The sequence below is a fragment of the Lipotes vexillifer genome, unplaced genomic scaffold (assembly GCF_000442215.2).
Source record: "Lipotes vexillifer unplaced genomic scaffold, Lipotes_vexillifer_v1.1 scaffold1359, whole genome shotgun sequence".
In the NCBI taxonomy this organism is placed as follows: Eukaryota; Metazoa; Chordata; class Mammalia; order Artiodactyla; family Lipotidae; genus Lipotes; species Lipotes vexillifer.
In genome coordinates this window covers 1,154,033-1,163,801 of record NW_006771596.1, presented here as the reverse complement: position 1 = coordinate 1,163,801, position 9,769 = coordinate 1,154,033, and the positions used below count along the sequence as shown (strand labels likewise).

At 41.4% G+C, this 9,769-nt stretch overlaps 1 protein-coding gene across 1 annotated transcript in view; it reads right to left on the bottom strand.

Annotated features, from left to right (window-relative positions):
- OGDH (oxoglutarate dehydrogenase) overlaps window positions 1-7,697 on the bottom strand; it is a 77,948-nt gene extending 70,251 nt beyond the window's left edge. Inside the window, exon 1 of the mRNA XM_007447010.1 lies at window positions 7,577-7,697. The gene's annotated coding sequence lies outside the window, so the exon portion shown is untranslated. The remainder of the gene's footprint in view (window positions 1-7,576) is intronic.
- Window positions 7,698-9,769: the final 2,072 nt, after the last annotated feature.

Below are 9,769 nucleotides of genomic sequence, written 5' to 3'. Positions count from 1 at the left end.
GGGGGGGGGGGGGGGACTTCCACCTCTGAAGTGGGAACCCCAAACAAGCTTCAGTGCATGGGTCTGAAGACTGATCCATCCTTCCCAGACTGGCACTGTGTTACCAAAGGTGCCCTGAATGCAATGGTGTATGGTATAGGTAAATAGGCACTTTTTAAAGGTGTTGGTTAAAGTAGAAATTATTAAATTTTTATGGAAAGCAAGGACACTTGTCAATATTTATTAAAAATTTAAAAAGCACATACAGGACTTCTGTTTCCCACTAAATGCAGCTAAAACATGAGATGCTTCATTTAACACAAAACAAAACATAAGACTCTGAAAGGTGGAGAGGAGACAGACTGGGAAGGGGCCTCGGGGCCCCAAAAGACTGAGCATTGAGTTCTCGGTTTTCCTTTTGCCTCCTATATTCCAGACTAGACGCTGAAGAAGCTGGCAACCCAGAAATACCAACTAATGTAGACCAAAAAAAAGCTGCAGTAAAAGTCTGCCCTCTCTGGCCAAAGGACCAGAAATGGGGCAGCCTAGCAGGACAGAGTATTTTTAGACAATAACAACTCTACTGCAACCAACCCCACAGAAACACTGTGGCCCACTCCCACTCTACCTGGTAGTGTCAGAGGAGATCAGGGACTTCCATCCCCACCAGGTGACAATGAGCCACCCTCCCCACCCCAACAATCTAGGAGGGAGCCTGGATTCTACTCTCGTCCAGCAGTAACAGGGCAGCACCTCTCCCTTCCCAGGCAGGGTGGAATCACAAAGGTGTAATTGGGAAATTACACCCACACAGCAGTAACAAGGAGTCCCTACCCACAGATACCAAGGAGGCCAGGTGAGGAGCCTCCACCTCCATAACCAGGCAGCACCTCCTACCCCCCGCCCCCAGCAGTGTCAGAGGAAGCTCACCAACACCAAGACGACACAGATGTTAGAATTATCTGGCAAAGATTTTCAAAGAGCCAGCATCAAAATGCTTCCACAAGCAACTAGGAACATACTTGAAACAAATGAAAGTAGAAAGCCTCAGTAAAGAAAAGGAAGATATAAAGCAGAACTAAACGGAAATTTCAGAACTGAAAATTACAATAACCAGAATAAAAAACTTGCTGGATAGGTTAAACTGAAGAAAGAAGAAACAGTGAACATGAACATGAACAAACATGAACAAAAGGAATTTCGCAATCTGAACAGAGAAAACAGACTGGGGAAAAAAAAAAGAACAGGACCTCAGGAACATGTGGGACTATAACAAAAGACCTAATGCTGAATATAAATGTCATCAGAATCTCAGGAGGAGCAGAAAGAGGAAGGGGCTGAAAATGTATTCAAACAAATAATGGCTGAAAACTTCCCAAATATGGCAAAAAGACATAAACCTAAAGATTCATGAATCTGAGAGAACCCCAAACAAAATAAACCCAAAGAAATCCACTCCAAGACCCATCACAAGCTTTTGAAAACTACAAACAACTTGAATAGCATATTTCTCACCAGAAACTATGGAGGCCAGGAGAAAGTGGCATAACACTTTTCAAGTGTTGAAGGAAAATAACTGTTGATCCAGAATCCTATATCCGGCAAAAATATCCTTCAGGAACAAAAGGGGAATAAAGATCTTCTTAGATGAAGAAAAACTAAAAAAATCTGCTGCCAGAAGACCTACCGAAAATGAATGGCTAAAGGAAATCCTGTAAACAGAAAGTAAATGATGAAAGGAATCTTGCAACATCATGAAGAAAAGAAAGAACAACAGAAAGACAATATATGGGTAATTATAATTTCCTTTTCCTCTAGAAATCTTCTAAATGATGTGTAATTGATGAAGCAAAAATTTCAACACATCTGATGTGGTTCTAATGATATGTCTGTAAAGGAAATATTTAACACATTACTGACTGGGGGATTTTTGCAGAAACTAAAGCCTGTGGCCGTAATACGTCTCCAGTCAAAAATGTGTTAAAAGACAATTTTAAGTGGAGTAGGATAAAGTGATGTAAACAGAGATATGGTTTCTATACTTCAAACTGATAAAATGATGACACCAGTATACTGTGATAAACTATGTATATATAATACCTAGACAACCACTAAAAAAGCTACACAGATATACTCAAAAACACTACATATAAATAAAAGAATTTAAAAATGTGTTCAAGTAACCCACAAGAAGTCAAGATAAACAAAGCAGAGGAACAAAAAACAAAAAAGGAAATAAAGGATAAAATGGCAGACTTAAGTCCTAACATATCAATAATTACTTGATATGTTATGTAAATGGCCTAAATACACCAATTAGAAAACAGAGATTGGCAGAATGGATAAAACAACAGGATCCAATAATATAAGAAACTTCAAATGTAACAATACAAGGTTGGAAGTGAAAGGATGAAAAATTATATACCATGAAAACATTAATCAAAGGAAAGCAGAAGGACTATATTATCATCAGATAAAGTAGACATCAGAGCAAAGAAAATTACCAGACACAGAGATATTAATGACAAACGGTTAATTCACTAAGAGGATATAGCAATTCTAAATGTGTACGCACCAAACAACATAATTGCAAAATATGTGAATCAAACCAATAAAAGAGAAAGGAGAAAAAGACAAACCTACAATTATAGTTGGAAACTTCAACCCCCCTTTCAACAAGAGATGGAAAAGCTAGACATGAGGTCAGCAAGGATACAGAGAAACTCAACGAAAGTACAAACTACCACAACTCACCCAATTTGAAATAACTATTAAAGAAATTTCACATGTAATTTAAAAGCTCCTGAAAAAGTAATTTCCAGGGAATTCCCTGGCAGTCCAGTGGTTAGGACTCTGCACTTCCACTGCAGGGGGCACGGGTTCGATCCCTGGTTGGGAAACTAAGATCCTGCAAGCCACGCAGTGCAGAAAGAAAAAAAAAAAGAAAACGTTATTTCCAGGCCCTGATGGCTTCACTACAGAATCCTATCAAATGTTTAAAGATTAATTAACTCCAAACCTACATAATCTCTTCCAGAAAATACAAGGAGGAGAACTTACCAATTCATTTCATGAAGCTAGTATGTCCCTGAAATGAAATCCAGACAAAGATAGAAAAAAGAAAAAGGAAAAAAAAAGCTTTAAACTCATATTCCTCATGAATACAGATGCAAATAAATAAATAAATAACCTTGACAAAATATAGCGAATAGAATTAAGCAATATATAAATACAATTATACACCATGACCTAATGGGGTTTTTTCCAGGGATGTAAGCTAGTTCAATATTCAAAAAACAATGTAATCCACCATACTGACAGGCTAGAGAAGAAAAATCACATGCTTATAACAACAGATGCAGATAAGCACTTGATAAAATTCAACACCCATGATAAAAACTCTCAGAAAAGTAGGAATAAAGGGGAACTTTAACTTAATATAAAGCATCCACAAAAGTCTACAGCAAACACATACTTAATGGTGAAAGACTGAACACATCTTTTTAAAACTGGGAGCAATGTAAGGGTGTCCACTCTCATCCCTACTACTCAGCGTAGCACTGAGAGTTGCAGCCAGAGCAATAAGGCAAGAAAAGGAACTAAAAAGCATATGTATCAGAGAGTAAAAATAAAACTACTACTATTTGCAGATGACATGATTATCTATGACAAAATCTCAACGAATCTACAAAAACACTTATAGAACTAATAAGTGAATTCAGCAGGGTCACAGGATACAAGATAAATATACAAAAAACAACTGTATTTCTACAAACTATCAACAGACACATGAAAACAAAAACTTTTTTTAAGGAAATAGTATAAGTCTAACAAAACATGTGCAGGACTTGTATGCTAAAAACTAGAAAACACTGATGAAGAAAGAAAAAAACCTAAATAAATAGACATACCTTGTTTAAGGATTGGAAGATTGAACATAGTAAAGAAGTTATCTCCAAATTGATAAACAACTTTAACACAATTCCTATCTAAATCCCAGCAAGAATTTTTATAGATATAGGCGAGATTATGCTAAAATTTATATGGGAAGGCGAAGGAATTAGATCAGCTGAAACAATTTTGAAAAAGAATAATGAAGTGGGAAGAACCAATCTACTTAATTTCAAGAGTTGTTATGTAGCTGCAATAATCAAGACTTGTGGTACTGATGGTGAAATAGACAAAAAGACCAATGGAACAGAACAGAGTACTCTAGAACAGACCCATACAAGCACAACCAACTGATTTTTGACAAAAGAGCAAAAGCAATTCAATGGAGAAAGAACAGTCTTTTCAACAAATGCTGCTGGTTGGATACATATGGGGAGGGAAAAAAAAAAAGAAAGAATGAAAGGAAAAGAAAAGGAAGAAACCACTCGAACTAGACTTCACACCTTATATAGAAATCAACTCAAAATGGATTATAGATTTAAATGTACAACACAAAACTATAAAACTTTTAGAAAAGTATGTAAGAGGAACTAGGGCCAGGCAAAGAGTTCTTAACTTGACGCTAAAAGCACAACACATAAAAGACAAAATTCATAAACAGGACTTGATCAAAATTAAAAGCTTTTGCTCTGCAAAACATACTGTTAAGAAGATGAAAAGACAAGCTACCAGACTAGAGAAAATATCTGTAAACCACATATCCAGGAGAGGACTAGAATGTGTAAGAAATTCTCAAAATGAAAGATTAAAAAAGGCAAAAGTTCCAATTACAAAATGGGCAAAAGATATGAAGAGGTATTTCACTGAAGAGGATATACCCATGGCAAATAAACACATGAAAAGACATTCAATATCACTAGACATCAGGGAAATGCAAATTAAAACCACAATCGCTACACATCTATTAGAATAGCTAAAATTTTAGAAAATGGTAACATCACCAAACGCTGGCAAGAATACAGAGAAACTGGGTCACAAATATATTACTGGTGGGAATGTGAAATGGCAGTCACTCTGGAAAACAGTTTGTCTATTTCTAAAAAAAACCCAAAAAACTAAACATGCAACCACCATATGACCTAGTGATTACACTCCTGGACATTTACCTCAGAGAAATGAAAACTTATGTTTACATAAAAACATGTATATAAATGTTTATAACAGCTTAATAGCCAAAGAACGGAAACAATCCAGACGTCCTTCAGTGGCTGGGGAGTTAAATCAACTGTGGTACATCAATAGCCTGGACGCATAAAAAGGAATAAACTGCTGACACAGACAACACCCTGCATGCATTTTCAGAGAATTACGCTTAAATTAAAAAAGCCAACCCCAAAAGGTTACTTACTGTATGAGTCTCCTTATGTAACATTCCTGACACACCAAAATTACAGAAATGGAAAACAGATTAGTGGTTGCCAGAAGCTAAGGAATTGGAAGCAGGATGGAAGTGGGTATGGCCATAAAAAGGTAACAGGAGGGTGCTTGTGGTGATAGAAATGTTCTCCATTTTGACTGTTATCAATGCCAATACCTGGTTGTGATAGAATACTGTAGTTTTTGTAAAACGTTATCATTTGAGAAAAGTGGGTAAAGGGACACTGAGATCTCTCTGTACCATCTGTTATAACTGCATATAATAGATTTGCATGTACAATTTCTCAAAATTATACCATTCTAAAATAAATTTCTCAATAATTGTACAATTATCCCAAAATAAAACTACCTAAAATTTTAATGGAGATGATACAGTACTTTCGTCAAATGGGGCAGCGAGAAGTAAGACTGATTAAAAGCAGATGTGAAACACGTAAATGTATATACAAGATATACAGGTAATAAACACGGTAAATATTTCACATTTAATAAACTGTGCATTCAAATTTAAATGAAATCAACAAAAATTCATATTTCTGAAATTAAAGTTAGTCTTTAAAAGTAACTGAATTTTGGGACTTCCCCAGCAGTCCAGTGGTTAAGACTCTGTGCTTCCACTGCAGTGGGCGCGGGGCTGGATCCCAGATCTCGCGTGCTGAAATTTGGTGATGGCTGCATACTGTAAATATACTACAAACCACTGAACTGCATACTTGAAAGAGTGAATTGTATGATACATGAATTATCTCAATAAAGCTGTTAAGGAAAAAAAAAGTACTCGAAACTTGGAAACTGCTCTCAAAAACATAATCAGGATACTCTGATATTTCTCCAACTTTCAAGAGCTAGTCCTCAGCTAATATGCAAAGCTAGAATAGTATTATGTACTTGCATACCGCGCAGGTCTTGAACAAAAATCTGTGCGGTTGGACTGCTGCACGTCCTGACACAGGCAAACAAGGCTTCATCCCAGGTGATTCATCCTAAAGGTGCTCAGAGCAGTGTACCTGGAAGTGGGCCTCTAGTCCCTGCTTCAAAGTGCAGGACTGCAGAACAAGGCACAGAGAAACCCCAGGACAGAGTTCACACCTCAGACCTGAGTCATCTGTTCTGGGCGAAAAGCAGAGAAAGCAGTTTCTTATCTACTGAGTCTCTCGCCACCGGTTCTCTACTAAGTCTCGGTACCCAACTTACACCGACATCAGGTAAAAGTGAAAAGATACACTAGTGTGTTCCTCGAGGAAATGCACTTCATCTCAACATGAGCTATCAAACCGCTGGAAGAAAGAGGAGTATGGTGGCGTACTGAGTACAGTAGGGTACTGCAGGGTATTCTACTCATCAAGGGTGTCACCCCAAAGAGCTCACAGAGAGGGTGGGTACCGAGGGTGTTGAGTATGGAGGGATCCTGAATATATAAGTACTGAGTACGGTATGGTGAGGCAAAGTAATCCACTCATCAGGGGCGTCACGCTGAGGAGCACGGAGAGAATGGGTACGGTGCGTCCTGAGCACAGTAGAGATACTGAGTAAGGTAAATGCTGCGGGGTAATCCACTCAAGGGTTCACCCCAGGAGAGGGCAGGGAGGATGGATATAGCGGGTACTGAACACAGAGGATACTGAGGGGTAATCCGCTCCTCAAGGGAGTCACCCCAAGGAACACAGGGAGGATTAGTACGGTGGGGTACTGAAGAAGTGGGGGTACTGCGGGGTAATCCGTTCCTCAAGGGTTCACCCCAGGAGCGAAGATCAGCCCGGACAGAAGCCGACCAGCGTCTCCGCGCTCTGGAAAGGGAGGACTGCCCACAATTCGCAGCCGCTTCTTCAAGGGCGTGCCACCCTTCCATCCGTCCGGGTGGGGAGAGGACACTGCCGGCCGACTCCCACGTGACGCCTCCTCGACCTTGGGGGTCACCCGCGCCGCGGCGCCCATTCCCTCACATCCGCCGTGCGGCCCACCCCCTGCCCGCTACAGCCAATGGAGCGCCGCTCCGCGCCCCGCGCGACCTCTGCGCACGCCCGAACCCGCCAATCTCCGCCCGCCAGGAGGCGCCCGCCGCGCCATTGGCTGCCACGCCCGTCTGTCAGGCCCCGTCCCACCCACCTCCCCCCGTCAGCCCCGCTCCAGCCAGCTTCACTCCCTGTCACCGGGGCGCCGGCCGCAACGAGGGAGCGGCGGCTTTGCTCCCTGCCGCGACCCCTGCCTCCTGCCCGACCGGCGCGGAGCCTCCCAAATCCGGCCGAGCCCGGCTGCAGCCCGAGCCTACCTGTCTCCGGCTCAGCTCCACCCGAATGAGGCGCCGACACCCCCCTCCGGGGCACCAAACTCTCGGCCCCGCCCCGGCGTGCGGCGTCAGCACGCCGCCCCGCCCTGGGAGGAGAGGGGCCGCCCCTAACTCGTGAGCGGGGTCTTGACGTCACAGAGTTGCGGCCTCGTTGCTCTTGGCGCGTTCTGGGGGGAGCAGTGTAGACACCCAGGCTGCGGCTGGGAGTCGTCCCGCCGGTCCCTACTGGGATGTGTGACGGGTCTAAAAAGGGGGTATGCACGTTGCTAAGTAGTGTCTCCTGCAGTGGGCTGTCAGGAGTCCTCTGATGGAGAGCTGACCTAGTCTGTGCTGCCAGACAGAAAGGAACCTTCCTTGATCGGCAAATGCGCGCTCGAGGCGCAGCAGGTAGTGGCCCGGGGGAGTGAGAACCAGGAGGCCCCAGCGGCGACACAACGGTTTCCCAAAGTGGGCAGCGGGATCGCGGGGGCCTTCACGTGGTGCATGGACTGTGTATCATGCCATTTCATCGAATACAAATGGTCATCTGCTTTCAGAGGTTATTTTACTTACTGCTGAAAAAGGAAAAATACTGTTACTAGGACACCTCGATCGTAAGATGCTGTTCTGTTTCAAAATGTGGGGGAAAAACGGTCAGATTTGATGAAATATGGTGAATTGTAGTCAGTCACATACTGAGAAAGCCCTTGCAGTTCTTCTGTCTTCATTACAGCAAGGAGAAAGCCTGATTTCGTGCTAGTGTATCCTTAGCCCCACTTTTTCTTCTTTCCCTTTTTTGACAAAGAGAGATAAGAAATTAGGCTGAAAACTTTTGGTGGATAATAATATAGGTAGAACTTAAGTTACTTTGTCTTCCTGATTTGTGACTGTTTATCTTAGACATTTATGGCAAGTGATACTGGTTTTCTGATTTACAGTAATAAAAAATTTTCTTTTGGGGGACTTACCTGGTGGTCCAGTGGTTAAGACTTCGCCTTGCAATGCAGGGGGGGCGGCTTCGATCCCTGGTCGGGGAGCTAAGATTCCCACATGCCTCAGGCAAAAAAAAAAAAACCAAAACATAAAACAGAAGCAGTATTGTAACAAATTCAATAAAGACTATAAAAATGGTCCACATCAAAAGAATCTTAAAAAAAGAATATAATTAAAAAAGAACTTTTCTTTTGTAATAAAATTTTCCATTTTAAGACTATATTAACTAGATAGTAGTATGGGAAGGTGGCATCCAAATGACTGACGTTAGGGAAACGCTGTTCCACCCTGTCTTGAATTGTTCTTCGGTGTTTATTCCCCAAAACTTGAAGACAAGGGCTGTGTCATGTGGCATAGCCAGGGATACTGGGGTGACAAAGGCCAGCAATCTGACCATAGGGATCTGACCATGAAAGCTCCATAGAGGACACAAGTGTCTGAATCTGGGCTGAAATTCAAACTGAGGACTTTGCCACCTGCTCACAGGTGTGATAGACTTAGAGCGATTTCTAAATTTCTAAAAGGGAAAGGCAAAGTAGGAGGTGTTTTTTTCTTTTTTGTTTTTTATGTAGGAAGTATAAGCGCTTGTAAGAACAAAATTGGGCTGATATGTGGGATAAGGATCTGGAGACAGAAAGTGAAGGAACCAAGGAACAAACTTAAGTATTATTTTTTCCCTTCTCTTTTTATTGTGGTAAAATATATAAAAGAAATAATGTTTGTCATTTTAAAGGACAATTTAGTGGCATTAATCACATTCACAATGTTGTGCAACCATAACCACTATCTATTTTACCACTCCAAAGAGAAACTCTGTAACCATTAAGTGATAACGTCCCATTCCCCTCCCCTCTTCTTTCTTAGTAACCTCTACTATACTTTCTGTCCCTATAAATTTGATGACTCCACCTACCTCATATAAGTGAAATCATACAGTATTTATCTGTCCTTTTATGTCTTGCTTATTTCACTTAGCATGTTTTCAAGGTTCATCTATGCTGTAGCATGGGTCAGAATTTCCTTCCTTTTCATGGCTGAATAATATTCCGTTGTAGCACTAATACTGTACCTTGTCTATCCATTCATCTGTTGATGGACGCGTGGGTTGTTTCCCCCTTTTGGCTTTTGTGAATAGTGCTACTGTTACTGAACCAAACTTGGGTCCGCTCACCTGACTGGCAGCAAAACTGGGTTGACACCGGG